The sequence below is a fragment of the Canis lupus genome, chromosome 5, assembly GCF_048164855.1.
Source record: "Canis lupus baileyi chromosome 5, mCanLup2.hap1, whole genome shotgun sequence".
NCBI classification, from domain to species: domain Eukaryota; kingdom Metazoa; phylum Chordata; class Mammalia; order Carnivora; family Canidae; genus Canis; species Canis lupus.
In genome coordinates this window covers 14,851,251-14,874,463 of record NC_132842.1, presented here as the reverse complement: position 1 = coordinate 14,874,463, position 23,213 = coordinate 14,851,251, and the positions used below count along the sequence as shown (strand labels likewise).

Below are 23,213 nucleotides of genomic sequence, written 5' to 3'. Positions count from 1 at the left end.
CCTCGGTGCTTGAGGCTTCACGATGATCCCTCTCGAGCCTGGCAGGGTGACAGGTGGGATGCAGTTACCAAAAAGCCGAGAAGAATCTCCTTATGCCTTTTCCCTTGTCATCGGCTGTCCTGGCAAAATGCGAAGCGGGGCTGCAGCGAGCTTCTCAAGTGTTTCTACTGCATCAGTGTGTACTTTACAGGTCATGTTGTGGGGTTTTGTGTTGCTTGTGCAAACAAGCACAGTGATGTAAAATTGTCCAGGACCCTGGATTTCCTTACACGCCCCCATCTCAGACGCAGCAGAGGCTGCATGCCCATCCTCAGCCACTCCTGCCCCTCTCAAAACAGTGTGCAGAGCCTGGGACAGTGAGGAGGCCACCCTGAGTGTGAGTCTGGTGGCACTGTCACATCCAGTGGCTGCCAATGACAGTGTTCCATACAGTCAAGCCCTGATCATTTCATGGTCCCTGTGTAGGGGGTGGGATGTTGATGGAACCCGATTCTGGCTGGTACATACTGAGCGCTGGGCCTGCTAAAGCACCTTCTTTCCCATTTAACCTTCAAGCAATCCCACACTGTAAGCACTACCATTATCCCCATTTTTCAGAGGAGGGAACTAAGGCTCAGCTAGGTCACGGACCATGGCTAAAAGCAGACAGCTTGTTAACTGAGCTGCAAGGCAAGCCAGGTCTGTCACCAGAACCAGAGTATTCTATCCCCCTGGGACTACAGTGAGCGTTTGAGGAAGGAGGGCCGACAGAGCCAGCCCAAACCTCTACCTGCCTTCCCAGGGACAGTGTGTCTGACCATTCGGGGAGGGGTTCTCTACTGGGGCTCTTGTTCATGTCCACAGCTGGGCTTCGGGGTGTCCCTGAAAAGCCCTCTGAAACTGCGCAAGCTGCTGTGGGAGGGGCACCTGGGTGGCTCAGTGGTTGAGCATCTGCCTTCACCTCAGGTCATGATCCCGGGGTCCTGGGATCAAGTCCCACATCAAGCTCCCCCCAGGGAGCCTGCTTCTCCTGTTGCCTGTGTCTCTGCCTCTCTCTTTGTGTCTCTCATGAATAAATAAATAAAATCTTTAAAAAAGGATGCTGTGGGTATGTGTGGTATATTTTTTCTGAAGAAAGAATGCATAATTTCTGTGATTCTTGAAAGGCTGGTGCCTCTCCAAAATGGTAAGACACAGGGTCATATCACTTTACCACATTGTCTGCGCCTCCTAAAGGCTTTCTCTTGCCTCACCCCATCCCTGCTACCCACTCTGTTTTGTTCCATCAATGGGAATCCAATCCAGGGCCTGTTTGATGGTAAGGTCAGGTGACTGGTCACAAAGGTGATCAACCTTGACTCTCACACTGCCAGCAGACCTGCCCAGCTGCCACCCTCCTTGCGATGTGCTGTGGTGTCCAAACTCTCCATGGATTCTGCACCATCTCTGGATGGAGACATTGGACACAGAGCCCGAGGAGGCTCCTTGCTGGCCCACTTTGATGTGTTACAATAGGGTGTGAGGGTCTGGCCTTACTGGGGTGAGGGGTGGTGGGTCAGTGGGCCAGCCGAGCCAGGGTCCCTGCCTCTCTCTGCTGGACTCACTGGCAGCTTCATTCGGAATCACAGATGACCTCACCTACCCTTTAGGCATGGTCTTCAACATGAGCAGAGGGAAGTTGTGAGAGTCAGGAGTCAGACCCTGGTCATTTTGACTCATTTTCCTGAAGTAGGAGCTGAAAGATGAATTTCACGTGGAGCAAACTTGAGCAGGGCAAGGGGTATGGAAATGAAAACCCTAAACACCAAATGTTCCTAAATAATAAATAGTTTTCTTCTGATTAGAGGTCATGTTAGAAATCCCCTCCCTCAAATTATGAACAATTATAAGCATGCTGGACCCCGAGTTAAGAGGTGCCATGATGAAAATCTGGCCTTCACTTTTCACAATCTCTTTTTCTCAAACTGTCTGGAAAGCCGTGACATTCCCATCAGTTTTTCCATTTGTCCTTTGTTGAGAAAAACTGGCCTTAATAATCTGAGAACAAAGTTCTTTTTAACCATCCTTCCTTCATTCGCACCCCATTCCCCAACCTGAAAACAGCCTGCCTTAGATGGATTAAGACCACCTCTCACTCCTCAAGAATGACCATGATAAGAGAACTTTGTTCTTCTCCTTAACTTGTCTGATTGTACCCGAAACTGGATGTGAGCTGAGTTTTCCATAAGACCTGGTTAGCAACAGGTAAATATATCTGAAAGTCCTTCAGAAATTGGTTTACTTGAAGCTAAGGATTGATTTTTAGCCCTGAACGGCCTGAGATCATTTTTGGAAGAAGGCGCGTGGAGATAAATTAATACAGGATTTGAACCCTGGTTCACAGCCAGCAATGGGTCCCGAGCAGGATCAGGAGGTGAGCTACACGTCCTGGGTCACACCACTATTGCCTGTTTACTGTTCGGATAGAAGAGAAAGGTCTCGGGGTGAGGCTCAGTCTCAAAAAGATTTCTTCCCTCAACCACAAGCTTGACAATTTATAGAGAATAGACTACAGTGAAATAAAGCGCTTCTTATTCAGGGCTTTTGGAAGAACTGAGTCAGAGATGGGAAGGGGACCACTTGTTTGGAGTCACGGGGGAGATACAGGTTCCCACGGTGGGTTAGCGCCCATCATTCAGAAACTGACCGTGGGGCCCTGACCTGGTTCTGTCCCTCCCGATGTGTGACCTTGAACTCACAACTTAACTTCTGCATGTCCGCTTCCTTACCTGTCGTATGCGGATAGTAACTGACCTCATGACGTTGTTTTGAGGATTACGGGAATTAATGTTTCTACCGCTAGAGTTGAAACTGGCTCGTGGAAAGTACTAGACAAAAACTACCTATAATAGCTACCACTGCTGCGATTACTGTGAAAATCACCTTCAATTCCGAGGATGCCAGAGCCTGAACCACTGCACTTTTAAGGCCGTGCTCCCCATCCCACCTCATCTTTCCCCTGCCAGAGAGTACTGACTGTCACCCCAGCTAAGGGTCTGGCTCTCCTCATCTCAAAGGTCTCTCCACCTATTCCTCAGTTATTTGATCTCTAATAACCCTTCGAGTCCAAAAGTCTGCCATAGAAGTCAATTAACCTCTCTTCTTGAAATTAAAGCCATTTCTTTGCATTTAAACCACTTTAAGATGGAGAAGTGTTCTCTCCTTAAAATAACTCTCCTATATTTAAATGCTTGATTAAATCCCTTTTCTGCCTTTTCCTCCCCTGAAAAGAAATCACAATCATTTAACTTTTCCCTGGGGTTCCTTTCTATTACCTACTTGAACTGTTCTTGCCTTCCTGTTTGCCGTACCTCCCTCTTAAAAACCAAAGCCACATCTGAAAAGACTGTCATTGAGGACACTTCTTGCCGACGCCACAAGTCAGGGATGGATTTCTTCATCACTCTTGCCCATTCTCTTCCTGTTGTTTTGGTATCAGCCTTGCTCTCATGGCCATAGTCAAACATATGAGTTTGACTTGAGCTGAGGGGGCCCTTCATGATCGTCTGCAGGGTCTCAGCCCTTTCTGCTACTCATCAATCACCATCCTCAGCTCTTAGGATCTTTCTGAACCTGTCAAGGTGCTAGACTCACAACCAAATATGGACTTAAATCTAGTGGCCAAAAGGTGAGCTCCTCAAGGTAGAACGTTTGGCTGTCTATCCCAGCGCTCATTATGATGCCTGGCTCACAGTAGAGCTTCAGAAAACTTTGTTAGATGCATTTTCCAAGCCACCACCAGAAGTAGGAGGTTTTATCAGGCCCCAGGTAAGCCATGAGGACTAATGTGACATTCCCTGAGAGACTTCCTCTCTCCCATATTTCCACATGGACATGGCTGGGAAGGGGGTCTATAGATGTGACTTCTCTCAGGCAGTATGTACCCACATGGAAATATGGTTCATAGATTTTTTTTTTTTTTTTTTTTTACCCGAGTGCTATTTCATCCTAGAGTTGGACATTCTTGGGAAGTATTTTCAAAACCTCACAAAGGGAAACCTTGATCTACTTAGGGTCTGGATTCCATTCTGATGAGCTCTTTGGAGAGATATGGAGGGAAAAAGTGGGACATTGTGAAATCAAACCAACAATTATAATGTCTTCTAACTCCAGCTTGGTTGGGAATCATTGGTTCAAGTCACACTTTCCACAGGGTCACTGTCTCAGAATAGTGTTCTTCAGAGATTACATAGCCACTTGTTAAATATACGGAAACCAGATTTATTTCCATCTGTTCCAGTCTGTGTCCCTTCCACGCCGGTCAGCTGGCCCTACTCCCTGCTCCTGGCTTCATCTCTTTCCATAGCTTTGCTAATTCTGTTTTATTTTTGTTTTTTACCAGGGATGCCCTGCCCCCTCTGTACTCCAGAGACATCTTGAGTAGCATTTAAATCCACCCTGAGGCCCCCTTTCTCACTGTCAGTATTCTCTCCTCTTCAGATGTGCAAGTTTTGTCTTCCCAATCACTCATCATTGAAGGTGGGCCAGGGGCAATACCTCTTTCCCAATTTTCAGCCCTCAGGGGTGTGTAGTACAGAGGGCAGAGCTCTAAATCAGTGGACTGTAAACCAGTCAATTTCCAGAACCACCTGAGCAATTCTTAAAAATATCTACTGAATCAAAATCTCCAGAGGAGAGGCCCAACAATCAGCTTCTTACATATTTTACATGTTTTAATTTTTTTTTAATGTTCAGGTGGTGATGAAGTTCTGATGATAGGTCAAGTTTGAGAACTACCATGATGAGAGGAATCTGTGTCAAGTCAAGGTTTTGGTACTTAGGTGATAGAGCTACTGAGCCTTTGACTTGGTCTAACAAAACCAAAAAAGTTTTCTTCCCAAGATGTGCACTGTGAGTCTTCACCACTGGAGTCCATGAAAACACTTGGCTGCTCTGACACTGTATACATCAAGATACTGGCTTTTTCTTTTCTTATTTTGCATCACATCCACCTCCAAACTAAGTATCACTGGTCTTACTAGCCACTTGATTTAGCATCCAGATGAACAGGCTTTGCTTGGCAACTATCATATTCCATCCCTCCTACTATAAAATATGGCTTCTCCTTGGCCAACATACAGGATAGATTCTGTTCAACTTAGTGTTTAGTAATGGTTTTGTTCATGATGTGCTTGTCCACTCTTAGAAGGTACAATCACGACCACTGTCATTACCACATCCAGGAGGCTTTTCTAGACAGTGCCTATTTAAATGTGGAGGTGGGCCATTCATTTGTTCAAGTATAGTCTAGGCTGTAGAATCTAACCTTAGACACACACAGCCAGTTTTGCTCATATGTTTGCCTGTAGTGTTTCTAATCTGTGGTTTGGACGCTTCTATAAGCCTCTAATCTTGGGCCTAGGATATGCTGTAATATGTAGGCATGAAAAATTTTCTGAAACTGGAGGCATCAAATTTCACTTCTCATGTGGTATCCATTTATTTTACTTTAGATTACCATAATGACATAATACCAATATTAATAAAACCATTTATTGAGAACCTAATATGCATAGGACAATGTACTGGGTAGGTGCTTAGACTTCAAAGATTCATAAGATAAGGTCCTTGCTCTAGGGAGGACCACACTCTGGTGGTAAATAAAGGAAACCATTCATTAAAAAGCAGTTTACAAAGCCACAGAGGAGACATCAAGTACCAGATGGATGGCTCAGTCAGTAATCTCCCTTAGGATATGAAGGAGCACTTGACCATGAAGCATTTGCAAGCTTCATGGGGAACCTACTATAACATGGAAACTGGAATACAGCAGGTACTCAGTAAATACCTGCCAAATGAATAAATAAATGAATTACTGTATGGATGGTGCTAAGATAGGAATTGCGCCTTGGAATATAGGCAGAGCATATTTAGGAAAAGAAGAAGTGCACACGCAGAGCTTCTTTATCAATGAAGCATGAACCTGTCTCATCAGGGAGCAACATGAGAAATGTAGGAAAAAAATAGTTCCATTAAGGTTAATCTTTTTATTGGTAGTAATCATTTATTGAGTAATAATTAAATTAATAGCACTTACTAAATATTACTTATTTGGTAAGTTATTAGTAAGCAAATTATTAGTAATTTAGGAAGTAAATTATTTTCAGTATATAAACACTCACTGTGGAAACACTGATTCACCATCTAACAGGGAGACAAAGGACATGCCTGAGTATAGATGCCTTTGCTGAGCTATGTACAGTCACTATCTGATTTGCTTTGTAATCAATTAATTTCTATTCCACCTTTTTCCAAAACAGATTTAATATCAAACGATTTCTAAGACCTAAGATAGGAAGCAAGATATAAAGAGGCTGAGAGATGGAGCAGAAAAAACTGAAAAGGACCTGAGCTAATGGGGTCTTCTTGCAGCTTGGGCTAAAAAGAAAGGATATGAGTGACTTAGAATGAGGAAACAAATAACTTTCTGGGAGAATAAAGGAGAAAATCTTTCTCCTTGCTCCTAATTTCTGAAGAAAACATTTTCACGGGGTTATTTTAAACCGTAATCCCTAGTTAATTGCTGCCATTCTCATTTTTACTACCAGTGAGACTCTTTCTACCAGCTAGCTAGCCAACTTTTTACGTGCCTGGCACTGTGCTAAATCCAATACACACATTTAAAAAAATTTAATCCTACAACTGCCCTGTGAATAGGTCCTATAATTCGCCCCTCTCGGCAGAAGCTCTTCTTTTGTGCAGCCCTTCCTAAGAGCAGCTGGATGCTCTCTGTGAGCAGGTCTTCTCCAGCCTGGGAATCTACTTGCAGAGAGCAAGCAGACTTCATTAGGCAAGAAGCTTCCCCAGTGGGAGAGAAGAAGATCCCACTGCAGAGACAACTTTGATCTGGAAAGAGGAGCAGACACACAAGCTATGTCCAAGCAGCTCAAGGAGACTTGAGGCTGAACAGGAGAAGAAGAATCTCTGATTGTCGAGGACACTGGATTGCTCAACCACCGCCTTTGTTTTTTGGAAGGAACCATGTGTGGAAGGCAGTGTTCTGGACTCCGAGTCAGAGAAGATGTTTCCAGCTGTGTACAATGGAGGAGGTCACTTCACATCTCTTAGCTCCAGTTTCTGCTGTTAGCAGTGGCAAGGAAGGTCTGCCCCCTTCTATGCTAATTCCAGAGGACCAGATGTGGAAGTGCGCATAATGCATTAAATGTGAAAGCTGCAACATGTGACTGAACCCCAATTTAAAATCTTACATGTTTGGGGCACCTGGGTGGCTCAATTAGTTAAGCATCTGCCTCAGCTCAGGTCACCATCCCAGGTCATGATCCCTGATCTCTTCCCTTTTCCTTCTCTGTCTCTCTCTCTTTTTCTTTTGTTCCTTTCCTATGTATGTTTGGTTGTGCCACCCTAAGCAATGACAGGAAGAAGACAGGCAGACTCGAGTGGCAGCCAGCTACCAGGACTTGGGGCATATTGAAGAGGACACAAAGGTAGAAAGAGAATAAAAGAGGAAATACTGAGACACCAGGTAGTAAGGACTTGTAGTGACTCTCAGGCCCTATCTAGAAACAAGAACACATAGGATTTTATTTTTTATTATTTATTTATTTATTTGAGAAAGAGAGACTGAGAGAGCACAAGTGGGGAGGAGAGGGAGAAGCAGGTTCCCTGCTCAGCAGGACCTCGATGCCAGGACCCTGGGATCATGATCTGAGCTGAAGGCAGATGCTTAATCTACTGAGCCATCCGGTGCTTCTCTGTGAATTCTACTTATTGTACACTGCTGTGAACAGTTCCCAAGTTGCTATGTCATTTTCATAACTATTTTTGCTACTGGTTGTAAATTAGCCCATGGGACAAAGCATCTCATGATGAAAATTCTAATTTTATTACTGTTGGACATTTAGGTTTATTTAATAAGTAGCACCATCATGAATACCTCATGTATGCAGACCTTTCCACCCTATGAATTAAAGTAGAAACTGTTTATAGTTATTTGGTTTTCTAAAAGCCAGGCAGTTTTCTAAACTCCATACACACTCAGTGTATGTATCAGGCTTTGCTCACCCATTCTGCTTTATCTTGCTTTATCCTCATGGGATCTTCTGGTCAGTGAGGCAAGGAATTAGCTGCTGTTTCTAATAATGACTTTTTCTCTCAACAGATCTCTTTAAATGCCCTGAAAAGACCAGAAGAATTATGTAGATAGCCTGATAGCACTGCCCTTGCAGTTGTCAACTTTGGAGACATGATGCTGTCCAAAGCAACATGAGGAAGTTCACCCAACAGAATGACATGCTGCACAGCAGGGTCCCACTTGCACCCCCGGGCAGATTTTTTTTTTCTTCTTCTTTTTTTTTTACCTAAAACAGAGATGGCATAGGTAGCTGTACCAATTGGGGACCAACCAGGAAAATGAGAACCACTCTATGTATCTAAAACAGAAGACATTTAATACAACGAGGTAGTGACACAGATAATGGAAAAGCCCCAAAGCCAAATGAGACTGGTGAGGCAATTGAAAGATTAGCGAAGGTGGGAAGTCACTTCTATCCCTAGGCTGAAGGACAGAGCCAGAGTCATTTGGTAGAAGTTGGGCCCACTGGGCCTGGTCCCACAGTGCCAAGGTCACTGAGGAGGAGATGCAGCCCTGTTGGAGATGCTATCCACAGCACTGGGGGTGGGGGGTGGGGGGTACCCTGGCTTCTCCTCACTCCAGCCTTCCAATCTCCCTCCAACACCTCTCCTTGGTTGAACCCAGCTGGAAACTAGGTCTCTGGAGAGTCTGGGACACACAACTTGGAAGGGTGAGCATCCCCCCTCCCCATTATGATCCCAAGTGCAGTAGAGAAAATATGAGGAATGAGCCCCAGGGCAAACAAATCAAGAATAAGTACAAAATCACATTGCCAAATATCCATTCAAAATGGCACTGAGGCAAATAAAGAAAATCCTCTGGAAGTTCTGGCCAAGAAAGCAAAAGAAAACTAAATGGTTTGGTTTTAAATACCCGCATCAGCCATGCACAAGTGCATTGTTAGTTGCAAATGGCACCTCTAGCTATAGTGAGCTAAAAACTGATTTATTGAAGACTATTAATAGGTCACAGAATCTCTAGGAGACCAGTGTCAGGTGTGGAAGCTGTAGGACCAAGAGGGAACACAGTACGAGTTTTGCTGCAGGGAAGAGTTGCTGTTGTTGTGGAGGCAGGGCCAGGCCCCTGGACTCACACAACAGATAATCTGTACCAGACACCATGACTGGTCTTCCTTGGAGCTGTCTCTGAGAGCTGATGACTCCCTGCCAACTGGCACTGACCTCCCGCAGAGTGGATTCACCCCCTTTCTTGCCTCCTCCTGGTCTTTACTAAGTTGAAGGCAGCTAAATGCCCAGCCTGTGACACATACCTGCACCCCAGCTTCAAAGGAGGCTGGAAGAGAAAGTCTGGCTTCTAGTTTGAGGAAGGATCACTACCATGGAGTGAATTGTGTTCCTTTCCCCTCCTGCAAAAAATTCATATGTTGAAGCTCTAACCACGATCTGACTGTTTTTGAAGGTTGGGCTTTTAAGAACCTTTTAAAAGGTTCTTAAGGGCAGCCCGGGTGGCTCAGCGGTTTAGCACCGCCTTCAGCCCAGGGCCTGATCCTGGAGACCGGGGATCAAGTCCCACATTGGACTCCCTGCATGGAGCCTGCTTCTCCCTCTGCCTGTGTCTCTGCCTCTCTCTCTCTCTCTCTCTCTCTCTCTGTGTGTGTGTGCCTCTCATAAATAAATAAAATTTTTTAAAAAAAATTTAAAAAAAGGTTCTGAAGGTTCAATGAAGCCATGAAGTGAGGTCCCAATCTGATAGGATTGGTGGCCTTATAAGAAGAGAAAAAGAGAGAAAGAGAGGGATGTCCCCGTACACACAACGAGGAAAGGCCATGGGAGAGGGTGACCGGTCAGTCTGCGAACCAGGAGTTGAGTTCTTGCTGAACCTGACTGTGCTGGCACTCTGATCTCAGAATTTTAGCCTCCAGAAGCATGAAAAAATACATTTCTGTGGCTGAAGCTACCCAGTCCATGGTATTTTGTCATGGCAACCTGCGCAGACTGAGATGAGGACTCAGTGTAGGAAGTCCCAAGTTCAGCCAAGGATGACTACTCACAAGACGTTGAGTGACCACACATGTGATGACCGTCCACTGTGACCACATGGCCAAATTTTGTTTGCTCCAGAATGTTATTAGGTCTCCCCACCCTTGTGACCATTAAAGAGGATACAAATTACAAGAGTGGTGACACAGCTACTGAGATGGTACAGTGCCATTGCTCCTGTCACGTGAGAACACTGGTTCCTTTTGCGCCCTAGATCTGCTGGAGGCAAATCTGCATCCTTCAGCCATGTGGCAGCTCTGTCTTCTGATGGGGTCACACCAGGGAAACTAGGCTGTACCAAACCTTAGCATGAGAAAGGAAGCTTAGAGAAGAATATGCTGCCTCTGTTTCACCCAGGGCCAGATCCTTCCAGGTCTTGGAACAGCTCTAGTTGTTACAAAGATTCTTTTTGTAACTACCATTGACATTTCTGCAAGGAAGCTCATCTACAAATTCAAAATTCAAGAAACTACTAACAAAGAGTGTGTAAAAGTTGGTCCCACTCGGGGACAAGTGTTAGAAAGACAGAGCCTGGGTCATCCCTGGGAGGGCTATTTTAAGAACACCTCATTTTCAAGGAGTGTCAGACAATCTTTCATTCATTTCCTTTGCCATTAGGTTCCAGTGGAGTAAGACCGACTCAGTTATTTTTGTAGTAACCACTAATGGAGTGGAGTCTACTGATGTGTCTTTTATAGTCTTAGGGTCTGGGAAAAGTTAAATAAGATATCATTCTTACTTGCAGAAAATACATAGTGTGGTACGAAAGGCAAACATAGAGATCACTAGCCTGTAACTACAAGAAATACAAGAGAAAAATGAACAAAATGTGAGGAGAGCCTTCAGGAGGGAGCAACTAACTGTTTGGAGAGACTCAGAGACGGTCTCAAAGACAAGGTGTGTTTGGGGATGCCATGGAGAGGGCCTGACGGTGCTTCCAGGGCTTCTATTGAAGAGAACAGTTGGACACAGCCGTTGCAGTTCCTTGGGGATGAAGCTGGAGCAGTGTGCCTAGGCAATGCCTGAGTAAAAGAGTTTCTCTGATAAACAAATAATTCGAATGGAGACTCTGGGCTTGAATATGGGCTGGGTGATATGAGTAGGTATATCTTCCCCAGGTTGATCTTTAGAGGTTATTGCAAGAGACTTTTTCTTTCTTTCTTTCTTTCTTTCTTTCTTTCTTTCTTTCTTTCTTTCTTTCTTTCTTTCTTTCTTTCTTTCTTTCTTTCTCTTCATTTTATTTATTTATTTATTTGAGAGAAAGAGTGAGCAAGCACAAGAGCACAAGAGCAAGGGGAAGGAGAAGCAGACTCCCCCTGAGCAGGGAGCCAAACATGGGGCTTGATCCCAGGATCCTGGGATCATAGCCTGAGCTGAAAGGCAGACGCTCAACTGACTGCCACCCGGGCGCCCCTCCTTTTTCCTTACATCCACCCCAAAACCAAACACCCTCCCTACAATCTCCGCCACATCCACTCCCCTGGGCTGTTATAGTACCCAAACAGTCGCAGACAGTCCACCACTGAGTGAGTGTGGCTGTGTACCAATAAAACTTTATTTACAAAAAGTGTGCATGTGGCCCAAGAGTCCTGCTTTGCCAACCCCAGCAACGTGGGATCAGATCTGAAAGCGCAGCCCTCATTCACTCCTGGCTTGTGGTTTTCAGGTCCTTTGAGGCTGCGTATGCAGGTGCTGGGGATGGGCGCTGGCGGGGCTCACGGGGGGCAGGGGGTGCGGGTCAGAGAGGTTAAAGGCAAGTTAAAGGCAGGTCCCACTCATTCCTCCCGCGGAGAGCCTCCTGGCCGCCCGCCTGCTGTCTCGCTGCGGCTCCAAACTGACTGCTTGCGTCGGGGCCAGCTGCTGCTAGGCAGGAGCCGTGGTTTGCTCCCGAGGTGACTGTGCACAGGATAATTTATATTTTGGTGTAAACCCACCTCGAGCTCCTTTGAGATGAAAGACTCTATATAAAACTGAGTTATGACCCTGTTTAATGGGAGCACTGCTGAGTTTTTCCAAAAGTGGAGTTAAACCCCTCTGGCATCTGTGAAGGGCTGGCTGTAAAGGTCTGTTGGCCATTCCGGCGGCTCTAGTTTTTGCTCTTGATCTGCATGCGATAAATCATTCTCCTCTTCCAAGGCCAAGGAGGCATTTGCATTTGCCAAGACGCTTGAGGAGGAAGATCTCCAACTGGTCTGAGCTGAGGCTGGATCTTTGCTTTTTAAGTTGTTTGGGAAGTGAGAACACAGACACATATTCATGCTCTTTCACACTCACACACACACACACACACACACACACACTCTCACACATGTTAATCTCTCATGATCACATATTCCAGACTAGCTATCCCCTCACCCTATAACTTCATATGGATTGCCATCACACTGGTTGTGTTTTTGTTTTTGTTTTAAGATTTTATTTATTCATGAGAGACACACACTCAGAGAGGCAGAGACATAGGCCGAAGGCGAAGCAGGCTTCCTGTGGGGAGCCTAATGTAGGACTCGAACCCAGGACCCCAGGATCACACCCTGAGACAAAGGCAAATGCTCAACTGCTGAGCCACCCAGGTGTCCAGACACTGGTTATGTTTTTATACAAAAGATGTGACTTGGCCAGTCTCCTTTGACATTCTATACTTTTTAACCACTGGAAGACTCCTTCTTTTTTGTGTGGAGCAAAGCTGTCTCCAGGTGTCTCTGCCTCTAGCCGAGGCCTTGGCCCCCTGCCCGCCCCCCGCTCCGGCCAGCTCTGTGCAGGGCTTCCCCTCAGACAGTATCAGACAGGGCATACCAACATGGCTTTTTTAAAGAAAAGACCAGAAGTGTCTTATCTTACTCATTTGGAATTTCCACAGCTATTTAACCTCTAGTTTAGGAAAAGTGGGTTTGAGGGTTCTTCCAGTTGTCCCCAAGCTCTCACATCAGATCAGCGAGCTCATTTCACCCGAGGTGGATGGTGCTTCTGCTTGCCAACGTACCTCATTTCCATCTCTCCTCCCTACTGACTAGAAACCTTGTGGTTAAAATAACACACAGCCTCTATTCACAGCTCAAACTTAGAGCTGCTCCCAGAAGCAGATTGGGGATTTAAGGAAGTCTCAGAAGGTGCTTTTGAGTTGCTTCTCAATACCCAGTGTTAGCGTCTCGAGAAGAAATCAGGGATCTGCAGGTAAACAGCTTCTTTTTCTTTTGCATTGGTTTGTTAGGGGAAAAGAAATGATTAAGAAAATTGCATCTGCACGCATTAGAGGAAGCCAGCTGCTTGGTAGCTTTTTACTCTTGAACGGGGCTTGTGTCTGCTTCTCTGAAAGGGGAATAAAGTCTGACCCCAGAATTGCACGGAAAGAAAACTGCACTGGCAATTCTCTGTTGGCAGAGAACGGGCTGGGGCTTTGGGGGAACAGATGCGTCTCCTTGGCGGAGCAGCAAACCACCTTTGGGTTTGTGGAGGTGGTAAAAATAGGAAACAGTGGTTGGGTTGGTCTCCTTCACGTGGGGCAGTGGCTGGAGGTAGGTCACGTGACAGGGGCAAGGGGTGGGGGAGCCCAGTCTGATCTGGGCATCACATCTTACCCGATACAACAAACAGATTATCCTTCCCCCGCTGCTTTCTCCTCAAGCAGTTGGGTGCCACCCTTACCTGTGTCTGTCTCCCACTTCTAAATTGTTGGGAAATGTAGCTGTATTATCTCATTTTTAAAAAATGAATTTATTTACCTATTCATGAGAGACACAAAGAGAGAGAGGCAGAGACACAGAGGGAGAAGCAGGCTCCATGCAGGGAGCCTGATGTGGGACTCGATCCCAGACCCTGGGATCACGACCTGAGCAGAGGCAGATGCTCAACCACTGAGCCACCCAGGCGCCCCTTCGATCTCATTTTTAAATACATTTCAACTCATACCTTTCTCCAGGGATAGAACATTGAGGATTTGTCTTTCATCTATTTGTAAAAGGTTATTCGTAAAAGGTGTTTGTTCACTTGCAGATTTTCTCCCTCCCTCACTGTCCCTCTGTGTGTGTGTGTCTCTCTCTCTCTCCCTCCTTTTCTATCTTCCCCTCTCCCCACATCACGTTTCCCTTTATGTCTTAGTTTGAAGAAAGTTCTATTCCTATTAGATGATAGAGACAAATCAATCACTCAATCAATCAATCATCGGTCACCAAACATTTATTCGATCCACATGCTCTGTATTGGAATAGTCACCAGGGTTGGGGGAAGATAAGTACTGTCACGATGTCTGTCATGTATTTTGACTCCTCCGTACAGTAAATAATGACCCAACACAATCAGTCCGAAACGAAGTGCTAAATTTCGAACTTCAGATTATAGGAGACATTGAGGTGATGACAGGGCTGCCATTCCTGAGAGCTCACCCCTCACCAGGTACTAAGTTCAGCACTTTGCAGTTGTGTCGTTTTATTATTCTCTCAATAGCCCTTATGTTACATACAGGGCAGGAAACTGAAGCCCAGAGAAGGGACGAGTACCCAGCCTCACGTGGCTTATACGCAGTAGACTCTCTGCTCCAAGTCTCAGTGCTCATGCTCTGGCAGGTATCAGAACATGTGCCCCAGGAGAAGGGGTCTGTGTGCTGGGCCCCAAACAGTTGTCCAGCCTACAAATGGCCAGAAGGGGCAGTTCTGTGGGCAAGGGGCAAGGGAGGAGGGTCGGCGCGGTGGCAATGGGGGGCTGCAGGGAAGTGCTGGATGCTGAGAGCCAGAGGTGTTGGGCACTGGAGGAGCATGGTGCTGTTGGCCTGGGGGGTGAGACAAGGAAGGGGGTCGAATCACCAGCCACAGTGCTCAGAGCCGTCTGCAGGCTGTGCCTCTCCCTGCCTTTCCTGGTGAGTGCAGGGCTCACACCTTCCTGCCTCAGGTTGCAGAGAGGCTTCTGCCCTCATAGGAGAGGCTTCCTGGACTCTCCTATCAGAGGAGCACCTGTGACCACTGCCATTTGCTTCCTGTTGTGGTAAAACAGACGTAACATAAAATTTAATTTGGAACCATTTTAAAAATGCACAATTAAGTGGTATTTAGTACATTCACAACACGGTGCAACCATGACCATCATCTAGTTCCAGAGAACGTTTCCATCATCATGTACCCTTTAAATCTGATATCTGGTCCCCGCTTCCCTAGCACCCCCAGGCTCTGAGGACCAACCCACCAATCCATTTCCTATCTCTATAGATTTGCTTATTCTGGACGTTCCATCTGGACAGAATCATACAGTATATGGCCTCTCGTAGATGGCTTCTTCCTCTTAGCATCATGGTTTAAGGTTCATCTTGGATGTAGCATTAATCAGCACTTCATTCCTTATGGCTGAGGATATTTCACTGGGTGCAAGCATCACATTTTGCTCGCCCACTCATCACGGATGGACATTTGAGAGGTTCCCACCTTTTGGCTACCATGAACAGTGCAGCTGTGACATTCATGGGCACAGTTCTGTTTGAACACCTGTTTTCAATTCTTGGGGGTGAACGTGTAGGAGTGGAATTGCTAGGTCCTGTGGTAACTCTCCATTAAGCTTTGTGAGGAACTGCCAAACTGTGCTCCACAGCAGCTGCACCATCTCACGTTCCCACCATCGTGTATGAGGGCTTCAGTGTCTTCACATCCTCACCAATATTGGTTTCTTTCTATTTTCATTTGATTGTAGCCGCTCTGGTGGGTGTGAAGTGCTATGTTGTTGTGGTTTTGATTTGCCTTTCCATTATGACATCGAGCATTTTTTTCATGTGTTTGTGGGCCATTTGTCCCATTCACTTTTTATTTCCCTTATTTGTCTCTATTCTTTTTTTTTTTAAGATTCTATTTATTTATTTGAGAGAGAGAAAGAGTACAAGTGGCAGGAGGGACAGAGGGAGAGGGAGAAGCAGGCCCCTCGCTGAACAGGGAGCCAGAAAACGGCTCCATCCCTGAGCCACCCTGGTGCCCCTTGGCTCTATTCTTGATACATACGTCCTATGATTTACCACCTGTCACATTACATGTTTATTTACTTTCTGCCTCTCCTGGGACCGAGTAATCTCCATGAGGCAGGGACTTCTCTGCTTTGTTCATTCTTGTATCTCAGTACCTGGGGTAGGCTTGGGTATTGCAGGGACTGGGTATGGATTTGCAGAATTACTGAAGATCAAATTATGGCTATTGTTCCCAGCCCCGGGCCTGGGGCCTCTCCTCCCTGCCGGTGGGTCAGCAGAGGGGCAGCACAGTGAGGGCAGAGCCACAGCTGGTCCCCAGTAAGTCCTGATTGTGCTCCCCCACCAACCCCCCCACCCCCCACCCCCCACCAGCCCAGGTTGTCAGGGCGACAGTGCCCTTGCCAGCCCTTGGATGGTGGGGAGAGAAGTGGGAGCAGCCCAGTTGTTTCAGAGATAATCTAGGTTTGAGGTCACAAGAACCAGAGCTAAGGCAGCAAGCAGCAAGGAGATCAGCGTGGGAGGAATACATAGGAGGGGGGGATTTCAGGAAAAATCAAACTAGATGACTGGCTGATGTGTCAATCAAGGTAACTTCAAATTTTGAACTTGGGAGCCTGGGAAATCGGTGACACCATTAATGGTGAAAGGCAGTTGGAGAGTCTCTGGGAGCAGGGAGGCTTGCTTTACATGGAGTTTGAGAAGAGCAGGGTTGTGCCCATGCGTTCTTGGAGGCAGACACAGCCCTGGCGCTGGAAGGGGAGAGGAGGACTTGAGGAGGGAATAGAGATCCTGGCTCCAAGGATCCCGGGTATCAGTGAAACTCGGAGAATGGATGGAGCTTCAGAGAGAGGGGAGAGAGGCGCAGAAAGGGAGGGCAAACACGTTAGTGTTGCTATGGTGAGGATGGGTAGAAGGCGGGGAGCAACGGAAAGGGGGGCAGGGGGCAGGGCATGGGGAGAGGGTCAGGGTGGGAGAGGGGAAAGGAGGGGGAGGTAGGACACAGATGAGGGAGCACCCACAAAGGGAAGCAGGGTGGGGCAGGGAGGCCGTGAGGAAGAAGAGGAAGCAGTGAGGGGTTGGTATTCCAGAATACTTGCCACCTGTTCAGAAGCAAGAAAGTGGGGAACAGAGATTTGGCAATTGACCTGGGGGTCCACCTTCTTTCCCTGCTCCCTCTCCCCCGCAGGCTCCTCAAACACCCTAACTAGCCTCACCTGATAACCTGCAGCCCAGGACCTTCCAGGTGAAAGGTTATTAATGAGTCAAGTCCAGACTTTCATTTGGAGAGTTTGGAAGGATGCTCCTGAGATAGGAAGTCTTCCTGTCCCGCGGAGCAAAGCTGTGCTGGGCCCATGGGTGTTCTCTGCACTCAGCAGAGCCCTGGTAGAGCATGATTTCAGTGCAAACAACGAAGTATCTAAAGATCCCTGAGCACAAGGGCATGTGAGAGAGGCAGCAGCCTGGGGAAGAATGAAGATGCTCGGGCCCTGGAGGATAGTGGGAGAGCAGCTCTGAGGTCCTCTGTCGACAGCTCTGGTTTGTGCATTCAGCCGACCCGGCTGGGCCAAGGACTCCACGCTCAGCGCACCCAGATTCAGTGAAAAAATATCTACTCCCAAAGTGTTTGATGGGGAGCAGGTTTATGGGAACTTGCCCAAAGCATGTGCAAGCTAATTTCCTTTTTTTTAACGTTGAGGATATGGGAGGTTTTTCTTCCATCAAAATGTAGGCTGTCATGTATTTATGAAGAAGGCACTTATTACCCAGGATGGAAAACTCTGACTTGGGGAAGAACATTTAGTGGCAGAAATCTCCTCTCATGGACTCCATGGAAACTCCAAGGAGGGGATGATCCCTGCCATCATCCCTCCCTGAGGAACTGAATTCTGGGGACGATGGCACACCTTGTCCTGTGAGCCTCCCACTTGGAGTGTATAATATTGTTCCATGCCTAGAGTCTTGCTGATAAAATTATCATCTCTCCATTGTAAAGCAGTGTTCACTAATCATAAGGCTGGATGCTTATCCTGTTCCGGCTCCAAGCCCGAATAGAGAAGAAACTTCTGAAAGCTAACTACACTGTACTGACACCCCACGACAGCCACCCCCTATGCAGCTATTCTTGGCACAAAACAGGGCTCTTGACATTTTTCTGGAACATAACCTACCAAGATGTCCCAGGCAGTAGAGGAACCTACCAGGATAGGGTACATATTTCATTAGACAGTACTGCCCAACATTTTTAAACTTTTCAGGAAGTTGTCCCTTATGTAATTAAAAAGCAAATAAGAGTTCTGTCTTCATTCTGAAATGATGGGGCTTCAGGACTGATGTCCTTGGATGATACCATTTTCCAATTTCAGTCAATTGTTCATTAATTTAAAGACTTATTCATCTAACAAATATTTGTGTAAGCTCACCAAAAAGCCAGTCAAAAGTCCCACTGGGAGAAAGATACAAGACCCTGTCCCTGTTCTCAAGTCTTAATAAAGAGTTAGGGCTGCCATGGAGATGAAAAGAGACCACAGAAGAGAAGTGCACAGAAACCCACTGTGCGGGGGCGGGGGGGGGGGTGTCAACGTGGAGGGATCCTTGCACATAGCTCTGGCCTCCCTACATTTGAGTTGGGGGCCACCTCCCTAGCATGTCCAGCCAGGAGGATAATAACTGAGAAATTAAATGGGAGAATGGGCACCATGCATGTCATCCAAGCTCAAAGATCCACAGGGTCCAAAGTGTTTATCCAAATTAACCCTTTGTGCTATTGCAGGCTTCACAGTGACCAAATTGTACAGAATACACTGCTTTTACAGGATGCACCCTTCCGTGTTGTAAAACATCTGTTTAAAATAAGAGAAGATGTCTAACACATCATCTGTAATAATGGTTTTCAATGTTCTGGAATTGTGTTGGAATAGAAATACCGGCTGGGGTCTTAGTGTCATGGGATGCTTTGTCCTAAAGGAGTGATGTGTTCCCTTCCTGGATGTTGCCACTAGGATGTAAGTGAGTGGAAGGATCATCATATTTGGGTGAATGCTGGGCCTGAGCCACTTCAGGAGATAAAATGTAAAACCACCACTGTGGACTTCTGCACATAAATTGTAAAAAATCAGCCTTTAATCTTTTATATTTATCCAGAGCAGTAGTATCAATTAATGCCATTGTTAATTTATAATGGCAGGTGATTAACATAAAACAACCACCCCACGGGCTTCAAAAAGTATTATATGAATTATTTTATAATAGTCTTACCTTCCTGATTCTTACTTTTCTTATTAAAACTGTATTTATGATTTCAGCACATACAACCTGAAGGTGAAGAATTGGGCCAGAAAGTTGGCAGAAGGAGCCCCTTAGGGGTTAAATGTCACCCACAATACGGGGCTGGTGATAAGCATAGTGAAGCTCAGCTTTTGTCTTCTTGTCATCCTTTTTGATACCAGCCATAAAAGAGAGTCTAAAAATTATTTTCACCTCTCCCCTGGGTACTCCTCAACAAAATCATCGCCAACTGGAGTTAGCAATCCAGGGCAACATAGCACCACCCTTCAGAGGGTGGATTTAGAAATAGAATCTACTTGGTTGGTTCTCCAATCTGCCTCTTATTCTAGCACATTAACTTCCCTAAGCTTCAGTTTCCTGATCTGTAAAATCAAAATAATAAAAGCTCCTAGACTTCAGGAATGTTATGACAGTGAAGGAAGCTAATGTATGCAAAGCTCTTAGCGCATTCAATCAATGTTAACTATTATTATCACAGGTAACAGTGAGTAACCGAATGAGCTGCCGTCTTTCAGCCACCCTCAGCCTGCCTCTCTCTCCCCTCCTGTGAGTTTAGTCAGAAAGCACAGCTCTGAGGAAGTTACTCCTCCACTCAAAGCCTGGGATGGAATCAAGTGCAAACCCCTACAGCGTGCCACGGGGTGGGGTGGGGTGGGGGAGCTTCTCTGGAAGCTGTGTCACTCTCCCTTCCCACTAGCAACCCTCTCCAGCCCGGGGAGCCCAACGCTCCAGCACTCCTAAAGTCACAGCCCTTTCTGGAACGAGTCCTATGCTCCAGGGCCTCTGTGAGTTCCCTCCTGGTCGCCCCATCCCTGGTGCCCTTTCCTCCCCAGCTCTGTCTGCGCACTAGTTCTGATGGGAGCCAGTCAAGCTGGAGTTAGATTTTTTTGGTGCATTTCCGTGATACTTTGCGCCTTGACTGTAGCACCAACCGGGCTCACTCTGAATTGCTATCTCCTGTGTGATACAGCAGGCTCCTTGAAATCTGGAACAAGATCATGCTCATTTTCATGCCTCCTATCATACTTTGCAAGCTGTTTTGCACATAACCGAACAGCAAAAAACGTTGGCTGAATTGAATCAAAAAGTTGATGCTCAAAAAAAAAAAAAAAAAAAAAAAAAAAAAGATGCTCTAGTTCTAGATCATTCCAGTAACAGTAGAGAAGCAGCTTGTTTGGGATCCAAAGAACTGAATATTTAAGTCTGTGTATGTAGACATGTGTATACGCGTGTGATTTACATATTAATTAAAATATATAAAATATTTTTAATATATAAAGATATGGGCAGTCCCAGTGGCTCAGCGGTTTAGCGCTGCCTTCGGCCCAGGGTGTGATCCTGGAGACCCCGGGGATCGAGTCCCGCATCGGGCTCCCTGCATGGAGACTGCTTCTCCCTCTGCCTGTGTCTCTGCCTCTCTTTCTCTGTGTCTCTCATGAATAAGTAAAACAAAATCTTTAAAATATATATATATTCGTAAATAAATATAAATAATATCTAATGTAGTAATAAATATATAAATATATTTGTATATTATATAATATATAAATATATTTAAAAATAAAAATATAATTTATATTTATATTTATAAATATAAATATATGCTTATAAATATATATATCCCTTATCTGTGAAATAGACAAATGACATGTGAAGTTCCTTCCAACTCTGGGTCTATGAATCTGAGTTACAGGCCTTCCTACCCTTCCCATACACCTCTAAATATTATGGCAAGAGCATAACCAGGGCTCTGCCATCTAGAGCCACAAGAAGTTCACTAGGCAGGAGGTGAGTCACCAAGAGTGGTCTGAAGGGTAGTGTGCTGGCTGGCCCCCGGCCCAGTTGGCTTTTCCCCATTAGGGGCCACAGTGGACTTGGCTCATTATTTCAGTCCTGCTTTTGAAGTCATCATGTGGCAGTTTTTCTCTTCTCCATTGTACCATTTCACAAGCATGTGAGTACCTTGCCCACAGCAAACACCCCATAAATATCACTTAATTGAATGAGTGGATAATCTTTCCTTTCACCTAATAACAATAATAAGAACACTAATAATTTTAAATACATTTATGGCAGGAGGCTGTGCTTAAAAACAAAGCCACAAGGCAGCCCGGGTGGCTCAGGAGTTTAGCGCCGCCTTCCGTCCAGGGTGTGATCCTGGAGACCTGAGATCGAGTCCCATGTCAGGCTCCCTGCATGGAGCCTGCTTCTCCCTCTGCCTGTGTCTCTGCCTCTCTCTCTGTCTCTCTCTCTCTCCTCTCTGTGTATTCTCATGAATAAATAAATAAAATCTTAAAAAAAAAAAAAACAAAGCCACAGGTTCCACCGAGTAATGAATCCTCCTCTCTACATTATGAACATATAAGCTCACTTAATTGTCACACTCCTGTGGGTTACGAGCTACAAATTCAGACATTTTATCATTGTATGTAGCAATGACCATGTAACATTATTTGTTGGTCTTCTCACTATGTAAAATTATTTTATGCTCATGTGTATTATACTTCTCTTTGTAAAACGTATTCTCCATGAAGATAGGGATTTCCTCCATTTTATTCATTACTGTTTCCTTAGCACAGTGCCTGGAGCATAGTAGATGCTCAATAAATACTTGCTAAAGACAATTGAAATTTATATCAAGAATTTGGGGAATGCCTGAGTGGCTCAGTGGTTGAGAGTCTGCCTTCGCCTCAAGTTGTGATTCCTGGGTCCTGGGACTTGATCCCCCCCACAGGGAGCCTGCTTCTCCTTCTGCCTGTGCCTCTGCCTCTCTCTGTGTCTCTCATGAATAAATAAACAAAATCTTAAAAAAAAAAAAGAATTTGGTACTAAATAAACTCTATGAGATAGAGAAAATGATTTAACCAGTGAAAGAAGCTAATTTGGAAAAAGAGAATGAGGCCTGAAGTTGATTGGGTTTTGGGAGGGGATGGTTAGGACTACTGGAAGTTTTGTTTGTTGGTTGGTTTGTTTTTACCCCTGATGTGTGTGTGTGTGTGTGTGGTGGGGGGAGGGACTGGAATGAGACAAAAAATGGGAAGATAGGATTTCCCTGAAGGTTCTGGAAATGATTATCTGAGACCTTTCTTTCATATTGTCGTTTTACATTACGAAGGCAAGGAATAAGAAGAATGGGGGATAACTGTAGATTTCATCTTCTTCAGTTTTTAATACTGTGAAGGACAAGAATAAAAAGTAGGCAGGTTGGAAATTGAAGAGGAAGTCTATGGAAGAAATAATAGAAAAAGTCGGGTGGAGGAGGAACTAAAAATCCCAAAAGACAACGCAGCTCTCCTGGCAGGAAGACTGCAAACAGGGAGTTCAGAGGCTATCAGTGAAATCAAATGAAGGAAACAGTGGGAGGGAAAAAAATCAAGAAAATGCACCGTTAAGGAAAGCAGCACAGATGCAGTTCAGCTTGCCAGCACGAGAGCCAACTGTCTAAAGGAAATGGGAAGCTTCGGGGGCGAAGGTAGTAAGTGGAGCAAATAACAGAGTGGTGGGTGGAATATTTAGGCTGGAGATTGCATGGCAAAAAGTTATGGACCGGAAGAACTTTGGCATGGCGGGTAAAGAGATGAGTCATTCCAGAGACTAGAGACTTTATAAAAAAAGATGTAAATGTGTTAGGAATTGGAGGACACCTGTCACACAAAAAAAGCTAACCAAGAAACCAGAATTCATTCATTCTTTCATTTAGCATTTATTAAGCATCAGCTGGCTACTGGGGATACAACAAATGTGGATGAATCAGACGAAACACAATCCCTGCTTCTTAGAGTTTACAAGTGAATAAGTCATATAATCTCCCTGATGAATATATATGCTCAAGTAGGTGTTCCAGGCAAAGGAGATCAGATGGAAGCATGATAACCAAGGAGCC

At 45.5% G+C, this 23,213-nt stretch overlaps 1 protein-coding gene and 1 long non-coding RNA gene across 2 annotated transcripts in view; one reads left to right on the top strand and one right to left on the bottom strand.

Moving 5' to 3' along the window:
• The first annotated feature begins 13,167 nt into the window (after nt 1-13,167).
• The window catches only part of JCAD (junctional cadherin 5 associated), a 78,734-nt gene continuing 68,688 nt past the window's right edge, over nt 13,168-23,213 (top strand). The window contains exon 1 of the mRNA XM_072825553.1: nt 13,168-13,281. The gene's annotated coding sequence lies outside the window, so the exon portion shown is untranslated. The remainder of the gene's footprint in view (nt 13,282-23,213) is intronic.
• LOC140633247 (uncharacterized) overlaps nt 14,268-23,213 on the bottom strand; it is a 37,186-nt gene continuing 28,240 nt past the window's right edge. The window contains exon 5 of the long non-coding RNA XR_012030885.1: nt 14,268-15,076. This is a non-coding gene — a long non-coding RNA (uncharacterized lncRNA). The remainder of the gene's footprint in view (nt 15,077-23,213) is intronic.